We start from the raw sequence: 9,603 nt of genomic DNA, 5'->3' as shown, positions 1-9,603 counted from the left end.
CATAAAAAGAAAAACGTCAAGTTCAAAAACAGAACATAATTTTCAGTTTCCAAATAAAGATGATAAAAATTGATTCGCGTTGTTTGCTTGTAAGACTCCGATAGAGTTGTCTTCTTTTCGTGGTTATCTTCTTTAATAAAGTTCATAAAGTGTAATATATTCCATTCCCACTCAACGTATAATCAGTGCATATTATGTTGAGATTTGATTACGGTTCTTCAACACCTCATTGGCTAATAGCATTGAACGGAGGATCAACTACTTGCCGTTCTGTGAATTGAATCTCCTCCCTCTAACGGCTACCTCGTACCGGTTTTTTCCGTGATCATACTCTGAAAGAAAGCATGTACACTCCCATCAAATAACAATTCGTCTGAACTGCAGTGATAAAAAGTTATAAATCTGAAAGGAATGAGTTTGTTTAAGATCCAAAGGTGACCCTAATTACTAAGTGATAACAATGACAGCGGATTTCGAAGGTATATATACTGGTTACATATTGACACTGTGAAGTACATAGCAAACATACCGATCAGGCGCTACTCATCATCAACATTTAATAGTGACTATGTGTAGTTCCACTGTTACAGAAATAGAAAGATTACAAGCGTTTTATTGTAACTCCAAATTAAAAACAAATTTGATCTGTAAGTTCACAATAATACAATTTCCTATCGGCGCCGAAATAATATGCATAAACGCTGCTTTAAGAATATAATTGAATTTGAATTAGTTCGTTAAACATTAAGAAAGACATTTTATATATACAAAAGAACTGTATCATTTTTATTATTTGATCGTGTCTAAATTGTGTCTTTACAACATTATTTAGAACAGTTTGTGACTTTCCGGTCCCCAAAAATGTTACATATTCACCACTTGGATGTAGCAATGATTTAGATGATTGATAATGGTGATTGTTACTGTATTTACAATTGTAGGCTACATTGTATACCTTATATATACAGAATGAACCAGATAATTGAAATCAACATCAATCAATTTTACACATAATATATAAATCGATAGAAATCTATCGAGTCCTCTTCCCAGACACCTCTGCTGGAGGCCCATGATGACAGATGACCCCTTTGTGTCAGCCGCGTTTATGTCCCACCCCAGTAAACATTACATATTTGCCTCCCGGGTTTCACATCCATACAATGTACGCATGATGATTATACCTTATATAAAATTGCTTTGTATTGCTATTGCCTATATTATATACTGATTCTGTTTTTAACTATTATGACGAACACATTCCTTCTAACTTCTGGATTATACAGAATACGGAATTTTTTTTTTATCCTGAAAACATAGTATACCTAATCGTTCCCTATATTCACCCACATCCATCTACAAAAATCACACTTGTCTCAGAAACTGGTAAAAACATCTTCAGAACCTACCTTATTTATCATTAACTCGACCTAATAATAATTGGAAGAATACCGTAATTCCCAACGAAGAATATCAGAAGCTAGATCTGTAATTTAAAAGGTTCCTAAGCTTCTTTAGCCTCTTAACATTTCGTTAAAATGAACTTACTCATGTCAATATTAGATTATAGAATGCATGATCATTTTCATTTCTTCTTTCCGCCAAACGAAATTGATTTATTTTTAACAATAGTAAAAACTGACGAATTAGAATTGATGTTTACATACGCGAATGAATCCATTGTTTGGCGACTGGAACCAATGTCGGAAATTGCCTTTTAAGTCACTAATGATCGACAATACAACACACGCTAGATTTCAGGGTGCCGTGAGCTATGGATTAAGTCACAAAGTTATTCTTGAGTGGAAAGGTTGAGAACGGGTTGCTTCCTTTTTTATTGTGCACATTGGTAAGGTGTGTAGTTTACATAAAAGGTTTGCAAGTGGGTACTTGGATGTCTTATGGTATTTGCATAAATTTGAGATTTACATCGTTAACAAAGTAATCGATACATTGATCAATCAATGAGTAAACAAATAATGAATGTTTATGAGTTGAACGTAAGCAGACTGGTCTATTCAACAAGGACACACTGTACACACTGTATTTTGTTTTTATTTTTTTTTATTTAAACACATAAATAAGGCTTAATCGGGGAAAGTTAACTCTTCCCTGCCTTAATTCACTGAAGATTACTTAAGAAAAGTAAAATATCATTATAACCTTAACTTGATATCGAATCCTGTGTTGTTGTCATTATCATGTATTATTTATTTAACGACATATTATCCAGCATTGTCGAAATCATTATCTTAGATTAGACACATATTTGTGTTACGGATGTTCGTTATTGATCTAGCAATAGAAATGTGTTTACAATGTTAAAGGACTTTAAATATTTCTTGTAATTAAACATATTATAAGGAAATTACTTGAACTGAAGCCCATTTTAATAAAAACCTAAGCGATAAATGTTGAAACATTTTGACACAGGATGGAAGCGACGTTCTACAAGATAAGACTTGTAAGCTTAGATATGAACTGAAATTCCCGGCGAAATCTAAATTTATAAGCGTTGATGTGCGTTAGATTTATAGAAAATATAGAAGCTTAAAAGACCATTGACCAATAAATTGTAATGGTATTCGTCTTATCTTAGTTATACATAATTAATGTGGTTATAGATGCGTTGTACCCGATTTGCTGTAATGTTTCTGTTTCATAAGCAAACTATGTAATAAAATACTTATAGACAGCAGGCCTATACCGACAGACGGCTAGATTTGGAAATTAATGGAACATACAATGTAATATATAAATGAAGCTGTACAAAATATAGTTTTTGGTGAACTATCATAGCGATATTATTACTAGTTATGTTATATAGATACTAGTATGATATTTTTTAATGTTTGTACAAAAATATGTTGATATTTATTTTACACGATTATGTTTTTAACAGATTAGATAATAGAAGAAAATCGATTGATAAATAACTTCCGGTGTTAACATTGATAGTCCAAGAAACATTTTATAAATAATGTTGTGGTGTGTTCTGTGTGTTGCACATTTCATGTTAGGCCTAGGAGTAAGTGTGGTTAGATGTTGAACTCGATTTACTGTACTTTTTCTGTATCTGATGCCCAGTATAAGCACAAGCAAATTCTGTATATATACAATATTGACAGTAGGGCCTTGCCAGTATATTGAAAAGATGTTTTTACAAGATTATGATTTTAACAATAATTGATGATTGATAAATAACACATTTTTTAACACTTTAATTTTGATAATACTGTTTTGGTGTGCTATGTTTGTTGTACCTTTGTTAGGCCTAGAAGTCGTTCTACACACGGATGAACAAGGCAGTATAAACGACGCTTTCCTTTATGAAACTTAAATACCAATTTTATGGACTATGAATTCCAATTGTACGAATTGTAAAGCGACGACTGTAAATTGTGTTTGATCACACCGCTGTCGTTAAAGGGACAATCATTATTTTGATCAATCTCGCAGATGGTACCACACTGCTTAATGCTCTTTGTTGTTTTAAGATTAGGTCTGGGATAAACTTCTTTAACTAAATTAGATCGTTTAAAACTTTCACTTTAATTCACATCAGGAATTTATTGATAAATAACATTATCTGCTTTTCGCCAAAAAAAATCAGTTAACATCAATGGACAAGACTCTATGCCTACTTTAAGCCTATAGACTCTAGGCTTAAACTCTTACTCTAGGCCCAAACTCTAGGCCAAAACACTAGTATATTCAAGCACTCAACAATTCCGAAATAACACATGTCTGCCTACATGTCTACTCGTTGCTTTATGATCACATCAATCTACACTATTCTCACTAGACGTCTGACCCGATATTATCCTTAGAAATTATTATGTGGGAAAAAAAGACCACGTAACGTCTGTACAAACACTGTCTATACGTGCTATGGAAAGCCAAACCCGTCAAAAATATATTAAAACATACCATCCACCAATAATGCATTCGTACACAATTCAAACCACCCAATTTTATCTGATGCAGTTTAATGACAATTTAAATCATTCACCTAATATATATACACCCTGAAATACAATGTGTGACTATCTACCACTATCCCAACCGACAATACACCAAACAAACTACTAACACACACCATCTAAAATAATGTTTAGCCGACTCGTAAAGTATGTAAAAAAAATTGTTGGGTTATCTTTCTAATATAACTACATTTACAAATTTTACCCACGATAAGTATACCAAAAGAAGTTATTTTTTCTGAAACAGCACCCTCATTGTTGACACATGACTATTTAAAAAGTTCTTTAACGTATGAGGGCAGTGTTCAACATATGCAGAATTTTCCGTCATGATTTACAAAGTTATGGTTTTCAAAATAAATAATAATATCAAAAAATTAATATTATATATGTTTAAACTTCATAAAGCGTTTAATGATTCAAATGTATCATTTTTGTAATATTATTAATTTAGAATGATCACCATCAAAACTATAATTAATTTATAGAATGTCGGTGTTTCCGAAGGGCGTATACTTTTTTAACAATAAAAAAAAATTACTGTACAAAATATCATGTCGCCCTCTTTAGGCTATTTTGTTATCTCCTTATTTTTTACTTTGCTCTGCATACTTCAAAGATTGTAATTACGTAATGTGTTCCACAGTGGATTATAAATTGTTGTGGCTTTTGATGTTTCTTCAGTTTATCTGATTGTCTTTGTTGATATTTGTTACAACTGTTGCTCTTCTTTCTTTAATTATGTTGTTTCTACTACCTTTACCTGAAATTGGGAGTGAAAGTTGAAAAGATTCCGATGGGGTGCGAATCCAGGGCTCTGAGCTCGACCACAAAAGTTTAAACAATTCCTCCACACAAGCTGCCTTTCCGAACTATTCGATCTATGTCGACGTTTATATTGGGGCCATTATAGTGTCCTAATTTATGCCATAATTAATCTGAATTAGTAATGACTGTAATTTTAATCTTCTATCTCATGTTTTTTGGTTAATGTTACATTTTTTTAAATTTTTTTTGGCCATTTTAGAACTCCCGGTTTTGATATATTGCTTGTAATCCTGTTCTTGTATTTTTTCTTGTATATTTTTATTAAAATTAATTTTGGCCACATGAATAAATCCGTTCGCAATTGTGCATGAGTTGTGTGATTAAAAATTTTGGAAAAAAAGACACACATTTGAGGGTTTTTAGTAAAGTTTTTCCAAGCATGGAGGTATAAGTTCCAAGTAAATGTGCTCATTTCAACATGTAGGCCCTACAGAATGGTAACCAAAATAAAACAATCGGAAGTATCTTTCCTGTTTTCTTATTTCAAAGCGAAGGTCAATTTTACATAGTTTATTCATGGTGAAATTAGATTATTTCCTTTGTGGTTTGTTCAATACCACTTGTCACTATTCCATATTATGCATTATTACTTCCGAAATTTCTTAAAACTGGTGGTTCTCGGTACTGTATCTAGCATTTTGTTCAGAGTATAATGGAAAATTGTGTAATAACAGTATTGCATACAGTACACTGTGACGTAGTCCTAACAATAACATGATTATAGGTGTCACATGTGATACATATGTGACTGTGTATTATAGAATTTATATTCGACAGGTATGTGTAGAGATATAGTACAGATATAATGAGGTAATAACCAAAATAATAATATACCACGTACTCGTTCGTTTCACTTGAAAGTGTACCATTAATAGAGGTGTCCCCTAATGGTGTCTCCCGTGGGGTAAGCCGTGTGGCTAATACCACGTATTCATTCGTTTCACTAGAATATGTCGCCTTAATAGGGGTGTCCCTCCATAGAGGTGTCCTCTCATGGTGTCTCCCGTGGGGTAAGCCTTGGTGCTAATACCACGTATTCATTCGTTTCACTAGAATATGTCGCCTTAATAGGGGTGTCCCTCCATAGAGGTGTCCCCTAATGGTGTCTCCCGTGGGGTAAGCCTTGGTGCTAATATACCACGTATTCATTCGTTTCACTATATAGAATATGTCGCCTTAATAGGGGTGTCCCTCCATAGAGGTGTCCCCTAATGGTGTCTCCCGTGGGGTAAGCCTTGGTGCTAATACCATGTATTCATTCGTTTCCATGGAATATGTCCCCTTAATAGGGGTGTCCCTCCATGGAGGTGTCCCCTCATGGTGTCTCCCGTGGGGTAAGCCTTGGTGCTAATACCACGTATTCATTCGTTTCACTAGAATATGTCGCCTTAATAGGGGTGTCCCTCCATGGAGGTATCCCCTCATGCGTCCCCCGTGGGTTAGGAACTGGTGCTAATACTACCCGTTCGATTCACTGAAAAGTATCTCCCATCCCACCTTAATAGGGGTGTCCCAAACTATTGTTAGTCATAGTTTTATAATTATATATTTTTATTTAAGATGCGTAAACTATTTTAAATTCGAAAATAAATCAGAACAAAACTGAGACAAATTATAATATCGAAAGGTTGGTTTCACAATATTTTTGTAAACAAACATTTACCACTAAACCAATCAGCTGGTATATAGGCCTAACTTTTAGATTGTTTGTGGTGGGGGTTGGTTGTTTTTTGACAAATAATAATAATAGTTATACCATTAGTTTTTATATTTGACGTCAATAATAAACCACATTGTACAGTACGTCCAGGCCATGAATAGCATTCTTAAGACAAGTGTTATGCTTATAAGCCTCTATATATTGTAAGAGATTAACGTCCTTATTTGATTATCCCCCTTTTTAAATCGCGTAGGCCTAAGACGTAAATTGTCAAAGTATTGTACAGTATGTATAATATTAAAAGTTTATAAATATATATTTTTATATTAATTAAACATTTACTAAACAATACATGTCTCATATTTTGCTTTATTTGAAAAGTTTAATATAAAAATTTACCAAAACAAAGACACAGCGGTAAAATTTATAATAATTTTATTCATACATTTAATTTTAGAGACTCAAGATAAAAATATTAAATTATTTCGATGGACAACAGGAATTGTACATGACGTAAAATTTGTTTTTTTTTATAAAGTAAGTGTGACTAAGTGACATCGAAGATATTCGGGTTTTTCCCATTAGGCCTACGTAATACGATTCCGATTCAACTGCAGTTGTGACTAGACGTCGTTAGTAATCAATGTTCTCTGGTTAATTAACCTGTTGAATAATGTATTGTTTAATTTCTGTAAAAAAATTAACTCACCATTTATTTTTATCGAAAAAATGATTGATTTGAATAATTAAGTAAATGTCGTGTTGCGATTCAAAATAATTAAACAATTTTATGTTAAAGATGTAGTGTCCCCTGAAAACCTGAAAAAACAGATTAATAAAATCTGACTTTGAATAGGCTATTTGCAGTTTAAATTAAGTTATTCACTTCTTTGGAAAAAAATCAGCAAAAATAATGATTACACTTATAAAAAGACAAATAAAAAAAGGTAATTTTAACCAAAAACCATTGCCTGACAGACAATTTAGATTTTTTTTAAACTTAAAATTACATTTTTTTCAAGAATTTTTTTTTTCGATCTATTTTTGGTGTGAATAACTGTGACGTTAAACTGGCATATTCAACAAACAATTTTTTTTAGGAGGACAATATATCTTTAAGGTCAAATTCATTAGGATTATCAAAGCGTTCAGAGAGTGAACACTAAATCGAGGTCTGTATAATACTGATTCATCTTCATACAACAATAAACGTATAAACAGCAATAAAATAGACCTACATACGTAGGAGGCGAGTAAGTTCAATAAAGGTACAAAGAACCAGATTGAATCGTTGACGTGTGTCGACCTACACAATTATTATTATTATTATTATTATTATTATTATTATTATGAAATAATTGCTATAATCCTCTTAATGTACTGTAAATCTAGGCACGGATGGCCAGGTCGTAGTGTCAAAATACGATCCCACGAAGTTGAGATAATCTTTATCCTGGAACTCCAGTGCTCTTAATGTAAATGCCACTTAATAGTTCTATTAACACCTGACCAATACAATGTGCGTGGAAGAAATTAATTTATGTTTATACGGATATTATTTACTGTTGGTTTGATATTATTACGATGGTTTTAAATTATCAGAAGCAGGACGTTCAAGCAAAAACAAACTGTAGGCCACTAACTTTGTCCGGTAGGTAGGTGGAAATCATAAAAGTACTTAAACAAAAAAGTTCGGATAAAAGTAGACATTGGCTATATAAAATAAAATGACCTATATTATACTATTGTACCAATAATATTACCGAGATGAATATCAATTATTATTCAATAATCAATAATTATTAAACAAACAACACAATCTTAGCTGATATTTCATCAAACCTTGTCTAACCAAGCTGAACGAGTTTACTTTTTTAGCTTATAAGAAGAAAGACATAATCCGTAATAAATGATTGCCTATAATTAATGTTAAGCCATATCTGAGAATGTAGTGAATAACTAATTTTATTCGGGTATAAAAAGATACAAAGTAACCGGTAAATTAGAAGGAAGAAGGAGCAGGGGGAGAAAACAAGGGAAACTTGGTTAGACTGCATAGCTGAATGGATTCGGAATAGAGGTGACGTGAGAATACCAAAGAAGTGGAGTTGCTGCTGAACATGGCAATAGACAGAGAATTGTGGCACAACATGATCGCCAAAGTCTCATGATATGGCACTTCGAGAGAGATAAAAAGATACAAAACGTAGCAAGCAATTCAATGCATTACAAAAACTAAAATCGAATTGTTTGTATAAAATAGCGTGTTGCCAGTCACGTTTTTAGTATTTCGGAAACTTTGTTAAACCAACGAGGTTTTTTCATATAATACTAATGTAAGAAACTAGCATGCATCTATACCATAATATACCAGGATGTTGTATTTCCTAAATTTCGGCATCTCATGTGAACACTATAACACCTGTTTTATGAGAATGTTTACATACTTGATTTTTGTAATGACAATTTTTTCATAAGTGGTTATACAGTATTACTATGACAAGTGTAAAAAAAACTGGATATTGCATCATTGAACTGAAATATCAATTCAAACTTTACTCAGCCATAACTGTTTTTGTGAGAGGGTAGTTGTTCTTGTAGGCTAGACAAAATGCTTACGTTAACACTGGTGGCCGGAGAAAATTCGGGCTACAGTAGGCCTACATTATATTATATATTGAGAGGTAAAAGAATGAATGTTGTTTTTACACTAAATAAAATAATTTATATTTGTCTTCTGACGTATAATTCTTAATTAATTATTGGATACATAACTGTCATTTCCCACCACAATTATGAGAAATAATTTGTCAAATAAACAAAAACAAAGAACCATTGATACTTTGATGTTTCATTATTACTATACACAGTATGACAGGTAATTGATAATATTGAGTTGAAATCCATATTTGGCAATACAACATCTTATAAGTCATCTCGGTTACGCCCGGCGTCACGATGTAACGGGGTTAAAAAATCTGCCTTCTCACGGCGTGGGTCCGATCAAATTTCTGTGAACTATGTTTCTAGATACTAATCTGTAGGCCTACAATTTCTTATATATTCACATCAAAATAAAAAACATCAACAATATCAACACAGTTTATAGATTTATTATGCTTTTTATATTTA

This window comes from Antedon mediterranea, chromosome 11 (genome assembly GCF_964355755.1).
Source record: "Antedon mediterranea chromosome 11, ecAntMedi1.1, whole genome shotgun sequence".
In the NCBI taxonomy this organism is placed as follows: domain Eukaryota; kingdom Metazoa; phylum Echinodermata; class Crinoidea; order Comatulida; family Antedonidae; genus Antedon; species Antedon mediterranea.
The sequence above is the reverse complement of the archived record's forward strand: the minus strand, read 5'-3'. Positions refer to the sequence as shown.